Source organism: Pongo pygmaeus, chromosome 3, assembly GCF_028885625.2.
Source record: "Pongo pygmaeus isolate AG05252 chromosome 3, NHGRI_mPonPyg2-v2.0_pri, whole genome shotgun sequence".
NCBI lineage: Eukaryota > Metazoa > Chordata > Mammalia > Primates > Hominidae > Pongo > Pongo pygmaeus.
The window spans coordinates 38929853-38942503 of record NC_072376.2 but is presented as its reverse complement, the minus strand read 5'-3'; the positions used below and the strand labels follow the sequence as shown (position 1 = coordinate 38942503).

Sequence of the window (12651 nt, the reverse complement as noted above, 5' to 3'; positions counted from 1 at the left end):
ATGGTGGCTTATGCCTATAATCCCAGCAATTTGGGAGGCTGAGGCAAGAACTGCTTGAGCCCAGGAGTTTGAGACTAGCCTGGGCAACATAGCAAGACCCTGTCTCTACCAAAAAAAAAAAAGTTTATTTTGTTTTAGAGTCATTTAATGTTTTTTTATGCACAATAATAGTGGGAGGTTGTTTTGTTTCTTTTTTTTTTTTTTTTTTTTGCTTTCCATGTGGGAAAGGTTAACATTGGAACTGTTTCTAGTAAAAGATTTTTTTCAGGCTGGGCATGGTGGCTCATGCCTGTAATCCCATCACTTTGGGAGACCAAGGGAGCCAGATCACCTGAGGTCAGGAGTTCGAGACCAGCCTGGCCAACATGGAGAAACTCCATCTCCACTAAAAATACAAAAGTAGCCGGGTGTGGTGGCGCATGCCTGTAATCCCAGCTACTTGGGAAGCTGAGGCAGGAGAATCACTTGAACCTGGGAGGTGGAGGTTGCAGTGAGCCAAGATCACGCCATTGCACTCCAGCCTGGGTAACAAGAGTGAAACTCTGCCTCAAAAAAAAACACCAAAAGATGTTTTTCATTTTTTTCATGTTATCTATCCAAGCACTGTCCCATGGTCAGCAAGTCATATTTCACAATGTGGATTTTCCAAAATAATTATTGAATACAGCTATTCTATGGTTACTTCTAGTGTTTTTGTGGTATGTGGTGTGGGAGTGTTTATGGAATTACCGGTATCTTAAATTTTCAAAGGAACCTTGGAAGTCTATCACTCTAAATGAAAGTCTGTCACTCTACATGAATTATGTGCTCAAATTTGACCAACTCAGTTTAAGACACAAAACAGTAATCTGAAGAAAGAAAAATGAAGACAGTTTATAGTTTAATGGGTTAAATTCTTGTTGTTGCAATAGTAAATTTAGTCTTCTTATAATATTTCTAAATGAAAAATCATAGGTATTTGTTACCACGTGTGACGATTACTTTGTTAAAAGCAAAAGTGGTCGTCTGATATGCTAAATGTTAATTACTGTTTTTATATGTTTAAATCATGCCAAACAAATTATGTCTGTGCCATCCAGGGTCTGTTGTTAATCTTTTTCTGAGTACTTGGATTGGGATAAAGGGCTTGTACTATGCACTTTTTATTAATGAATAAATAGAAAACGTTAGTAACACTTTGTTTTCTGTTTGGCTTTTGTGGGAAGAGAAGCAAGCATCTTTTGCTTAGTAGATGTTAACCTCGTGTATTAAACAGTTTCTTTGTAAGACCTAACTAAAGACATTCCTAAGAGAGAACTTAAGTTTTAAGAAAAGTTGTGAGAAAAGTATTTATAAAATATGCAGTATGGGGCCAGTATTCAGAAGTAGAGTTTCTCTCTTGGAAATTAGATTGCAGTCACATTTCTTTGGTTATTTTCTTTCTCTCTCTCTTCCTAGAATACCAGGTAAAATAGACATTTGCTTTGAGGGACTAATATCCAATAGTGTTAATTATTTAAGCAGACATATCTAGCTCAAAAGGAACTAGACATGTCGCTGTACCAAAAACACACAAAAGTGAAAATTTGCTTCTGTTCTGTGACCTAGAATGTGTCCAGACATTAAAGATCATGAATACTCATATACATGTAAAAATAGTAACACTGCTCTGGCATGATTTTGATGTCAGTGTGTATGTAATAACTTAAGTGTTATTTAAAATAGTTAAATTTGTGAAGTAACAATTTCTTGGAGACAGTAAACTTTTTATGATTCAATCTAAAGATTGTCATATACATGTCAACGGATATCTGAATCCTCAGTGAAACTGTAAGTTTTCATTAAATGACTCTGCTGCAATACTAGTTTTCTTCTCAGAAAATGGAATTCAAATAAAATAAGTTTTTTGGTCTTGGCATTTCACCTGATGACTTTCTCAGTTCTGGATCTCAATTTGTAGAGTTGTTGGGGGTTCCCCCCCCACCAAAAGATGCTCCATAAACACAAACTATGATTGTCTTTCATGACCATATTTTTAAAAATTGGAGTTACTTGCGTGATCTTTTCCCATTAGTTGCTTGTAGGGGACTTTAGTGTGCATATCTCTTCTCAGATGAATGTATTATGTTCGTTCAATAAACATTTCAACAGATTTTTATACTTGTTTCTTAACTTTCTATAGGCTTTAAAATGGATTTTATTCAGGATTTGATTACAGAAACTATTTCAAACCATCAGATGCCAAATTAAGATGTCTACTGAAGTTAGTGGGGAGATGTCTGGGAGGCAAGGATTATGTAGGGGTGAAAACAATATATATAGTTTTAAAGATAAAGCAACTTTCTTTTTTTTTTTTTTTTTGAGACATAGTATCACTTTGTCACCCAGGCTGGGGTACAGTGGCACAATCTCGGCTCATTGCAACCTCTACCCTCCCAGGTTCAAACGATTCTCCTGCCTCAGCCTCCCGAGTAGCTGGGATTACAGGCACCTGCCACTGCGCCCGGCTAATTTTTGTATTTTTAGTAGAGACGGGTCTTCACCATCTTGGCCAGGCTGGTCTTGAACTCCTGACCTCATGATCCACCTGCCTTGGCCTCCCAAAGTGCTGGAATTACAGGTGTGAGCCACTGTGCCCTGCCAGGATAAAACAACTTTCATATCAATACATGGTTTTTGTTTTGGTTTTTTGGTTTTTTTTGAGACAGAGTCTTGCTCTGTCGCCAGGCTGGAGTGCAGTGGCACGATCTCGGCTCACTGCAACCTCCGCCTCTGGGGTTCAAGCAATTATCCTGCCTCAGCCTCCAGAGTAGCTGAGACTACCAGCGCGTGCCACCACACCTGGCTAATATTTGTATTTTTAGTAGAGACAGGGTTTCACCATGTTGGCCAGAATGGTCTTGATCTCTTGACCTCGTGATCTGCCCACCTCAGCCTCCCAAAGTGCTGGGATTACAGGCGTGAGCCACGTGCCTGGCCATCAGTACATGTTTTATTGGGAGGTGGGAGGATCACTTGACGCCAGGAGTTCAGGACCAGCTTAAGCAACATAGACTCTATCTCTACAAAAATAAAATAAAACTTAGCGGGACGTGATGGCCTGCATCTATAGTCCCAGCTACTTGGGAGGCTGAGATGGGAGGATGGCTTGAGCCCAGTAGTTCCAGGCTATTGTGTGAGCTGTGATGGCACCACTGCACTCTAGCTAGGGCAACAGAGCCAGATCCTGAGTCAAAAATAAATGTTTTAAAGAGTGTTATTTCCTTATACAAATCTCCACTTATTTCTAGGAAATTTAGAAATAAGAAAAGTATTATTTGCAATGTCTGGAATGCCAGAGTCTAACCTCTTAAATATGTGCTCATAACCTCAGATACTTGGTCTATGCTTGATGATTAATGGTTTTGAATTGCAGTGTTTATTAGTTTTGAAAATTTGACCAGAATTAAACATAAATACCACACAGCAGGTTCAGCATTATAGAAAATGCCTCTTAAATTGTTTTTAAATAAATGAATCTGTTATGTATGTAATTCAGTCAGTGTCAAAAGGAGAAGCACTTTTTATATACAAAAGGCATCTCAGACCCTAGGTTGAATGCAGCTTTTCATGACAACTAATTAGTATGTAAACAAACTTTGGAAGTCTAGATGTGTTTAAAGGGGCTTCCTTACAATTAATCCAGCCAGGACAATTCTGTGGTTACAAAATACAGGACAGATGGAAATCTGACACCAGAGCCTATACCTCCAATAAATGGGTTAAGATTTATATCCTTGCAAATGTTGTTTGTCTTCATTTTTATCTAACAGCCTTTTTTTTTGAGATAGTCTCACTTTGTCACCCAGGCTGGAATGCAGCAGCACCATTATGGCTCACTGCAGCTTCGACCTCTGGAGCTCAAGCTATTCTCCCGCCTCGGCCCCACAAGCAGCTGAGACTACAGGCGCCCCCCACCACACCAGGCTAATTTTTGCAGAGATGGGGTTTCACCGTGTTGCCCAGGCTGGTCTCCAACTCCTGAGCTCAAGCGATCCTCTTGCTTCGGCCTCCAAAAGTGCTGGCATTACAGGCATGAGCCTGTTACAGGCCAAAAGAAAGGGTCGTGACCAACTCAGTATACCACTGGAGGCTATATGAGCAAATAGAAAACTGTTCTTATGAAAGCAGGATGTTGGAAAACTAACAACTGTGTCTGCCGCCAGAAGGGTTGCTGAGGGCAGTCACGCCCCAAGCGCAGTGTTCCTTCTGATTATCTATAGGAACATCTGAAGCCTGTTGTACAAAGAAAGCAATTATGTATACTGTGATAAATCAAGCAGCTGACCAACCGTTACCTCTCCCTCCCTGCTCTTTCTACCTAATAAATACGAAGGGCTGTAGAAGCTCAGGGCCCTTGCTCACTAGAAGGAGCCCGCTGACCCCTTCTTCCAAAAATACTTTTTGTCTGTCTTCATTTCTGCATTCGTCCCCCTTCGTTCACTCCCATAACAACCGACAGCGACAAGTGGCACCCAGGATAGGGACGTGAGTGAAGGTCTGCTGGAGCAGAGAAAGTGACACTGACAAGAAGAATGAGAATGAGAAACCCTGGGATGAGTCTGCTGACAGCTGATAGAAGGTCAGTGCCCTAAAGAGGTACTGGGAACAGGAATTTTCTGAATCAGGGTAACATGGGGGAAGAATTTGGCTATTTTCTTTTTTATATTTGGAGTTTAGTTCATACTATTCTCCTGCCATTATTCATTTCTTATTCTGCTAGACAGCAGGAGTCATGTTCAGAGTCTAAAAATTTGAAAGAATGTTTCTGTTCTCCCAACAGCGCCAATTAAAAATAATAAACAGGAGCAGGAGGATGAAAATTGGCCTGTGTCACCCCCTCTAGTAGCAGAAACATCTGAACCACCTCCTTCAGTAGCAGAAATAGAGACCCCAATACAAAGAACTTTACACTCTGCTGCTATAGCTGGAGAACCCTTAGGACCTTGAGCTGTTCCTATTTCCGTAAGGCCTGATCCACATAATCCACAGCAGTTTATTCATGAACACACCCCACTAGAATTTAAGTTGCTGAAGGAATTAAAAGCTAGTGTAGTTAATAATGGAGTACAAAGCCCATTTACTTTAGGATTGCTAGAATCTATTTGGCGCTATGCGCCTTCCACCCTTTGATATAAAGCATTTGGCTTGCACTTGTTTGTCTGCTAGTGCATACCTGATATGGAATTTAAATTGGCAAGAACTGTGTGCAGACCAGGCTAGACAGAATCGTGCTGCTGGACACAGAGACATTACAGAGGATGCTGTTAGGCAGTGGCCCCTATTCAGACCTAGAACATCAAATAGCACTCCCAGACGCTGCTTATAAGCAGTGTGCCTTGGCTGTTAAACGCACCTGGGCCACAATTCCAGAGGAAAGGGTTCCAGTACAATCTTTTTTACATATCAGGCAAGGGTCACAGGAGCCCTATGCACATTTTCTTGCAAGATTACCGTAGGCAGTGAAGTGTCAGATTTCTCTTGCCATGGCTACAGAAATGCTAACCTTAACTAGTTTTTGAGACTGCAAACACGGATTGTAAACATGCACTGGCATCTGTGAGATGTACAAAAAGCTTAGGAAATTTTCTCAAAGCTTGTCAGGATGTGGGAACTGAGCTTCATTGCTCTATGATGTTGGCTGAAGCAAAGGAATAATAGATAATCATTATCCATCAGACAAAGTTTTGCAATTTTATAAAGTTTACCCTTTTATCCTCCCTGTGATTACTCATCACAAGCCTATTCCAGGTGGCCAGACTTATTTCACTGACGGCTCTTCCAAAGTCTGAGCATCTATTTATGGACCTAAGCATACTCAAACAATAAAAACCCCTGGTGTTTCAGCTCAATGCTCAGAATTAATGGCAGTTATTCAGGTTTTACAGCTCACTGCTTCCTCTCCTATTGTCTGTGATTTAGCCTATGTTGTAAATGTAGCCAGTCGCATTGAGACTGCCACTATTAAAAGCACCCTAGAACCAGAGCTGTTTAACTTGTTTCTAAGACTTCAGCGAGCTGTTCGCTCTCATGCTGCTCCTTTTCAAATTTCTCATATTCGCTCTGACACACAACTTCCTGGACCACTACCTCTAGGTAATGATAGAGCAGATAAATTGATTGGTTCTGTGTTTCAGGAAGCTGAAGCCTCTCATGCATTACTGCCATCAAAACACCTCTGCCCTTACTTGTATGTTTCATCTGCCTCAAAGCCAGGCTTTGAGCTATTGTGCAAGCCTGCCCCACTTGTCAGCATGTCCCTGGTGTTACACCTGTAGAAGGATGTAACCCACGAGGCTTAGCTCCAAATGAAATCTGGCAAATGGATGTTACACATATAGCAGCCTTTGACAAACTTAGCTATGTTCATATGACTATAGACACTTATTCTAATATGCTGCATGCTACATGTCAAACAGGTGAAACAGCTGGCCACATCCAATGACATTGTCTGTTATTTGCCGATATGGGGGTCCCTAAACAATTAAAAACTGACAATGGACCTGCTTATGTTAGTCATGCTTTTCAAAATTGTTCACAGTTATAGGCAGTTAGTCACAAAACAAGAATTCCTCATAACCCTCGAGGACAAGGAATTATAGAGCAGGCACATCAAACGTTACAACATATGTTGAAAAAACAAAAAGGGGGTATAGGAGACCAGTTACCACCTCAAACAATACCACATTTAGCATTATTTACTTTAAATTTTTAACTCCTGGTACAGATAATAAGACTCCAGTAGAACGACACTGGCAAATGTTAGAGGGAAAAAGGAAAGTTTACCCAAAAGTATGGAAATCCCTGGAAGGAGGACAATGGAAAGGCCTGGTAGATTTACTGACATGGGGATGAGGGTATGCTTGTGTTTTACAGATCAAGAAAACCACACAAGAAGATGAGAAACTGCTGGAGCTTCAGGGTCAGGCAAAAACCCCTGACTCCATGTTTATGGCCATGCTAGCTATAATATCCTGTGTGCTATGTTTTCCCTGTGCAGAGGCAAAAACATATTGGGCATATGTTCCTAACCCCCCGGTAGTACGACTGGTACTCTGGAGTGACACTCCTCCTGAGATATATCATGATCAAGGAGCATGGGCACCGGGACCCTTAACTCCCCCTGACACAGAGCAATTAGACTCTCAGAACAATGGTATCAATTATACCACTCCATTGGAGGGCCTTCCTTTATGCATCACCCAGGATACACTGCTCAACTGCAGTTGCCTTGCAATTCAATCCCAGGCATGGTTGAGTTACCATGGAAAATATATGTACCTATTGGGCCTTAGTTCTATTAATATTACTGGTGTAGTTACTAATCACTTCCGGCCCCATCACCCAAATTGTATTAATTATACAGAATGGATTCCCTTTGATAATTCTAACCCCCCTCCTTGGACCCGGTGTCTTGGCTCCCTAGCTAGACAACAGTCCATGCTAATGGGAGACATTATTTACTGGGGTCCCCGTGGTCATCTGGTTGGGAGACATGAGCATCAGACCTCATGGCATTAACTTTGCTGGCACTGGTGGCAAAACTTTAACATCTCCTCACTACATCACATTGCAATTCAATCTCAATCTGCTGCCCAAATTGCTTGACACAGCACAAGCTTTAGCTCACCTTTGCCTCAATGGCATTATCAAGGAAAGAGAAGTCCAATTCAGGTGTCAATATGGAAAGCAGCACTCCCACTTATGAATGGCAGCATTTGGATCAGGACACTATCCAATAATAGTAATTGTGCTAAACACAGTTTTAATGTTACCCTTGTAGAAAATATTACCACTCAATTTACAATTTGTGTTTTTAATCCTTATATTTTCTTAGCAGCAAAAAAAAACCACCTCCAGGTAGATGATGCCCAATTGACTTGTGATTCCTGTCAACTGTATCATTGCCTCAATCATAGCACAATACAAACACATGACATATCCACCCTAATAATTCTAGGTCACATTCCTGGATTATGAATTCCTGTAAATTTATCTGAGCCTTGGGCAGCCACCCCCACTTTACATCTTATGAAACTCCTTTTTACTCCGCTTACTCATCGTGCTCATAGAGCCTTAGGCATGATAATTTTTGTTATAGTCTCCTTAGTTACATTAATAACCTCTGTTGTGGTGTCCTCAGTAGCAATGCACAGCTCCATTCAAACAGCTCAATATGTGGAAAACTGGACATGCACAGTCGACCAGGCATGGATGCTTCAAAATAAAATTAACACCAAAATACAAACAGAGGTGGCAATGTTAAAGACTACTGTTCTGTGGCTAGGAGAACAAGTACAAAGTTTGCAGTTGCAGCAGCAATGCGTTGTCATTTTAATCATACTCATATTTGTGTGACCAATTTGGTATATAACCAAAGTGAATATCCATGGAGCCTTGTAAAAGCCCATTTACAGGGAGCTTTCACATTCAATGTTACTTTTGATATTAATGATTTACAAAGTAAAATCCTTAACTTGAATAAGCAGACTCAAGCGTTTCAGCCCTCTTTAAAAGCTTGGGCAGAATTCCAGCAAGGTTTAGAGAGCCTTAACCCTGGGACCTACTTCAAATAGCACCTCAATGTCTTTTTTGTAACTATGGGATTAATGTTATTATATTTCTGTTTTTTGTTAACAGTCTGCAAAATCAGCTGGACCACCAAACGGCAATTGAGAGCTGCACAACCTGCAATTACCTTTATTCAATTAATGCAAAAACAAAAAGGGGGAGATGTTACAGGCCAAAAGAATGAAGGTCGTGACCAACTCAGTATACCACTGGAGGCTATGTGAGCAAATAAAAAACTGTTCTCATGAAAGCAGGATGTTGGAAAACTAACAACTGTGTCTGCCGCCAGAAGGGGTGCTGAGGGCAGTCACGCCCCAAGCGCAGTGTTCCTTCTGATTATCTATAGGAACATCTGAAGCCTGTTGTACAAAGAAAGCAATTATGTGTACCTGTGATAAATCAAGCAGCTGACGAACCATTACCTCTCCCTCCCTGCTCTTTCTACCTAATAAATACGAAGGGCTGTAGAAGCTCAGGGCCCTTGCTCACTAGAAGCAAGGAGCCCCCTGACCCCTTCTTCCAAAAATACTCTTTGTGTCTTTGTCTTCATTTCTGCATTCGTCCCCCTTTGTTCACTCCCGTAGCAACCAACAGCGACATGAGCCACTATCACACCCGGCAACGTTTTCTTAAAAATTACATTTTCTTTGCTTTGTCTCACATTACACTTATGTCAACATCTTCTCATCTTTCCAAAGAGTTTAACTAGTAACTGCCTGTTGAAAGCTGGCAGTCTCAAACTTCAAGCATGATTCTGCAAGCCAAAGCTGAATTAGAAAATACAAAGCTTAAGAAAATCTTGGGCTAAATAAAGTAATATTGTAAATTTTAGTTTCTCCATTAAAGAATGGATAGGACTTAACAATTTTCGTCCTCCATAACATCCAAGTAATTTTTTCATTGTGTCACAGTATTTTTAAAACTGAGTCACATAGTCACACCTATGTAGGTGTCCACTGGCAATGGCTAATTCCTTGTGCCCTCTAGTATTAATAATTCTCTGATGCTAATCTCTAAAAGCATTAAAGATATTCAAAGAGGACCAAGCACTGTGGCTCATGCCTGTAATCCAGGCACTTTGTGAGGCCAAGGCAAGAGGATCCCTTGAGCCCAGGAGTTCGAGACCAACCTGGGCAATATAGTGAGACCCTGTCTCTGTAAAAAAAATTCATAAAATTTAAAAAAAGAAAGATGCTCATAGAGCTTTTGATTGAAGATAGCTAACAATTGTCACCCTTTATCACTTCTGCTATAATTTTCATAATATACATGCTCTAACACAGTGACTCATAGTTCCCTTAATCAACTCTTCATCTAATTCTCAACTTCTTCTGTTTTCATTGTAGCAATTTCATCATTTGCACTACAAACATTTAGTATGCTGTCAATTTTTTAAAATAAAAAATAGGTTGGTGGGCATGGTGGCTCACACCTGTAATCTCAGCACTTTGGGAGGCCAGGGTGAGCGGATCACTTGAGGCCAGGAGTTCAAGACCAGCTTGGCCAACATAATAAAACCCTGCCTCTACAAAAAATACAAAAATTAGCCGTGTGTGGTGCACGCTTGTAATCCCAGCTACTAGGGAGGCTGAGACATGATAATCGCTTGAACCTGGGAGACAGAGGTTGCAGTGAGCTGAGATTGCACCACTGCACTCTAGATTGGGCAACAGAGCAAGACTGTCTCAAAAAAAGAAAAAAAAAAAAAAAAAGGGCTGGGCACAGTGGCTTATGCCTGTAATCCTAGCACTTTAGGAGGCTGAGGCAATTGCATCACTTGAACCCAGAAGTTTGAGACCAGCCTGGGCAACCTGGCGAAAATCCGTCTCTACAAAAAATTTTAAAAATTAGCCAGGCATGGTGGTGCATGCTTGTAGTCCCAGCTACTCAGGAGGCTGAGGTGGGAGGATCACCTGAGTTCAGGAAGGTTGAGGCTGCAGTGAGCGGTGATGGTTCACTGCACTACAGCATGGGTGACACAGTGAGACCCTGTCTCAAAAATAAGTAAAATAATTTAAAAATATATTTAGTATTGTCAATAGTATTGTCAGTAGTTCCCAATTTAGCCTCGGGAAAAAAAATGCTAAGTAAAATAGCTTTGTGGGCCCATGGTGTCTCACGCCTGTAATCCCAGCACTCTGGAAGGCCGAGGTGGACAGATCAGAGGTCAGGAGTTTGAGACCAGCCTGACCAACATGGCAAAACCCCGTCTCTACTAAAAATACAAAATTTAGCCAGGCGTGGTGGCTCATGCCTGTAATCCCAGCTACTCGGGAGGCTGAGGCAGGAGAATCACTTGAACCCAGGAGGCAGAGGTTGCAGTAAGCCGAGATCCCGCCACTTCACTCCAGCCTGGGCAACAGAGCAAGACTCTGTCTCCAAAATTATTTTATGTATTTATTTATTTATTTTGAGACTGAGTCTCGCCCTATTGCCCAAGCTAGAGTGCAGTGGTGTGATCCCAGCTCACTGCAACCTCTGCCTCCCGGGTGCAAGCATTACTTGCACAATGCCAACAAATGCCAACAAATAAGGTAAATTAATTTCAGGGACTTCTAATTGCTGAAGGGAAATTAAAATATAATCATGGTGAGATAACTTTTTCTTTTTGACAGGATCTTGCTATATTGCCCAGGCTGGCCTCAGACTTCTGGGCTCAAGAAATCCATCAGCCTCAGCCACTTGAGTAGCTGAGATTACAGGTGTGCACCACCACACCTGGATCTGAAAGAATCTTCTAAAGAGATGATATTTGAGTTGGGATCTGAATAATTCAGCTAAGCAAAGATCTGGGCAGTTTTCCAAGAGAAAAAAAAAAACAATAGTAACAAGCACAAAGGCCCTGAAATGGAAATAGACTTGGCATTTTCAAGAGACTGAAGATCAAATGATGGGTACAAGATGAGAAGTAAGGTCTCTATCTTGTAGGATCTTGGAAGCCAAATGAAGATTTTTGGATTTTATTCTGAGTATAAAAGATAGCCAGGGGTAGAGGTAATATGATCTGATTTATGATTTTATCTTACTCTGGCTGCTATGTAGAAAGACGAATTGTGTCAAGAAGAGAGGCAGAAAACTAGTAAACCATTGGAGTTCGGATAAGAGATGTTAGTGGCTTTGACTAAGGTTGTGGCAGTACAAATTATAAGAAGAGATCAGATCTGGGATATATTTTGGAGGTACAGCCAATACGTCACAATGATGGCCTGGCTATGAAGTGACATCTGGTTTGCCGGCTGAGCAACTAATGATATAAATTGAGACAGTAAGGGAAAGAGGGGTGAGAAAGAGCAGACTGGGAGTAAATATTAGTTGGATATAGATTCACTTGCTGGAATAAAGAGATCCAGTGGTTTAAACCAGATTAAAAGTTCTCTTTCACGTAACAACAATATAAGCAGTCTAGAGCTAAAATGTATGCTTCAGGTATTCAGAACCTACACTCTTTATATTGTTGCTCCCCCAACCCCTAGAGCAGTGCTTCTGAAACTGGTTGTGCATGGTCCACCCAATGCTGCACTTCTCTGCATGGTCAAAGAAAGTTCACCACAACATCCATTGGGTTAGTGTTCCAGCTAGAGGAGGATGAGGAGGGGATATTTTATAAGACTTGCAGACAAAACTAGAGAGCTCAAAGCATAAAGATAACTACAATCCCAGCTGCTATCCAGAGTGTCTGAATCAGTGTGATTAAACAGCCTGGAAATTTGGGAGAATGGGTCTGAGTTCTGCCAAAGCTTCTCACATTTTAAGTTGGCATTTAATATGTTTCCAGGTGTAGGTTTAATATCCTTGACAAAAATAGAAAATATTAAACACTGCATAAGATGAAGTGGGAAAAATGGTTCATTATAAGGTTTGATATACCAAAGCTGAACTGCTTTATTGAATAAATCTTGTAAATTTTGTAAGTTGCTTTTAAAAGAATCAAATTCACTGATTTACATGGCATCTTCTGTTGGAATTCAGAACATCTCAATAGGCCAAAATGTCCTGATTCTAACTCTAAACTTCAGCCTTAACAAAAATATGTATTAAATGGGTGGCAAGACAGATTTGAGG

At 40.9% G+C, this 12651-nt stretch overlaps 1 long non-coding RNA gene across 1 annotated transcript; it reads left to right on the top strand.

The window, feature by feature from the left end:
• The first annotated feature begins 2502 nt into the window (after positions 1-2502).
• Positions 2503-9117, top strand: LOC134739530 (uncharacterized). The gene is made up of 2 exons (XR_010126210.1): positions 2503-4600; positions 8659-9117. It is a non-coding gene; the product is annotated as an uncharacterized LOC134739530 (long non-coding RNA).
• Positions 9118-12651: the final 3534 nt, after the last annotated feature.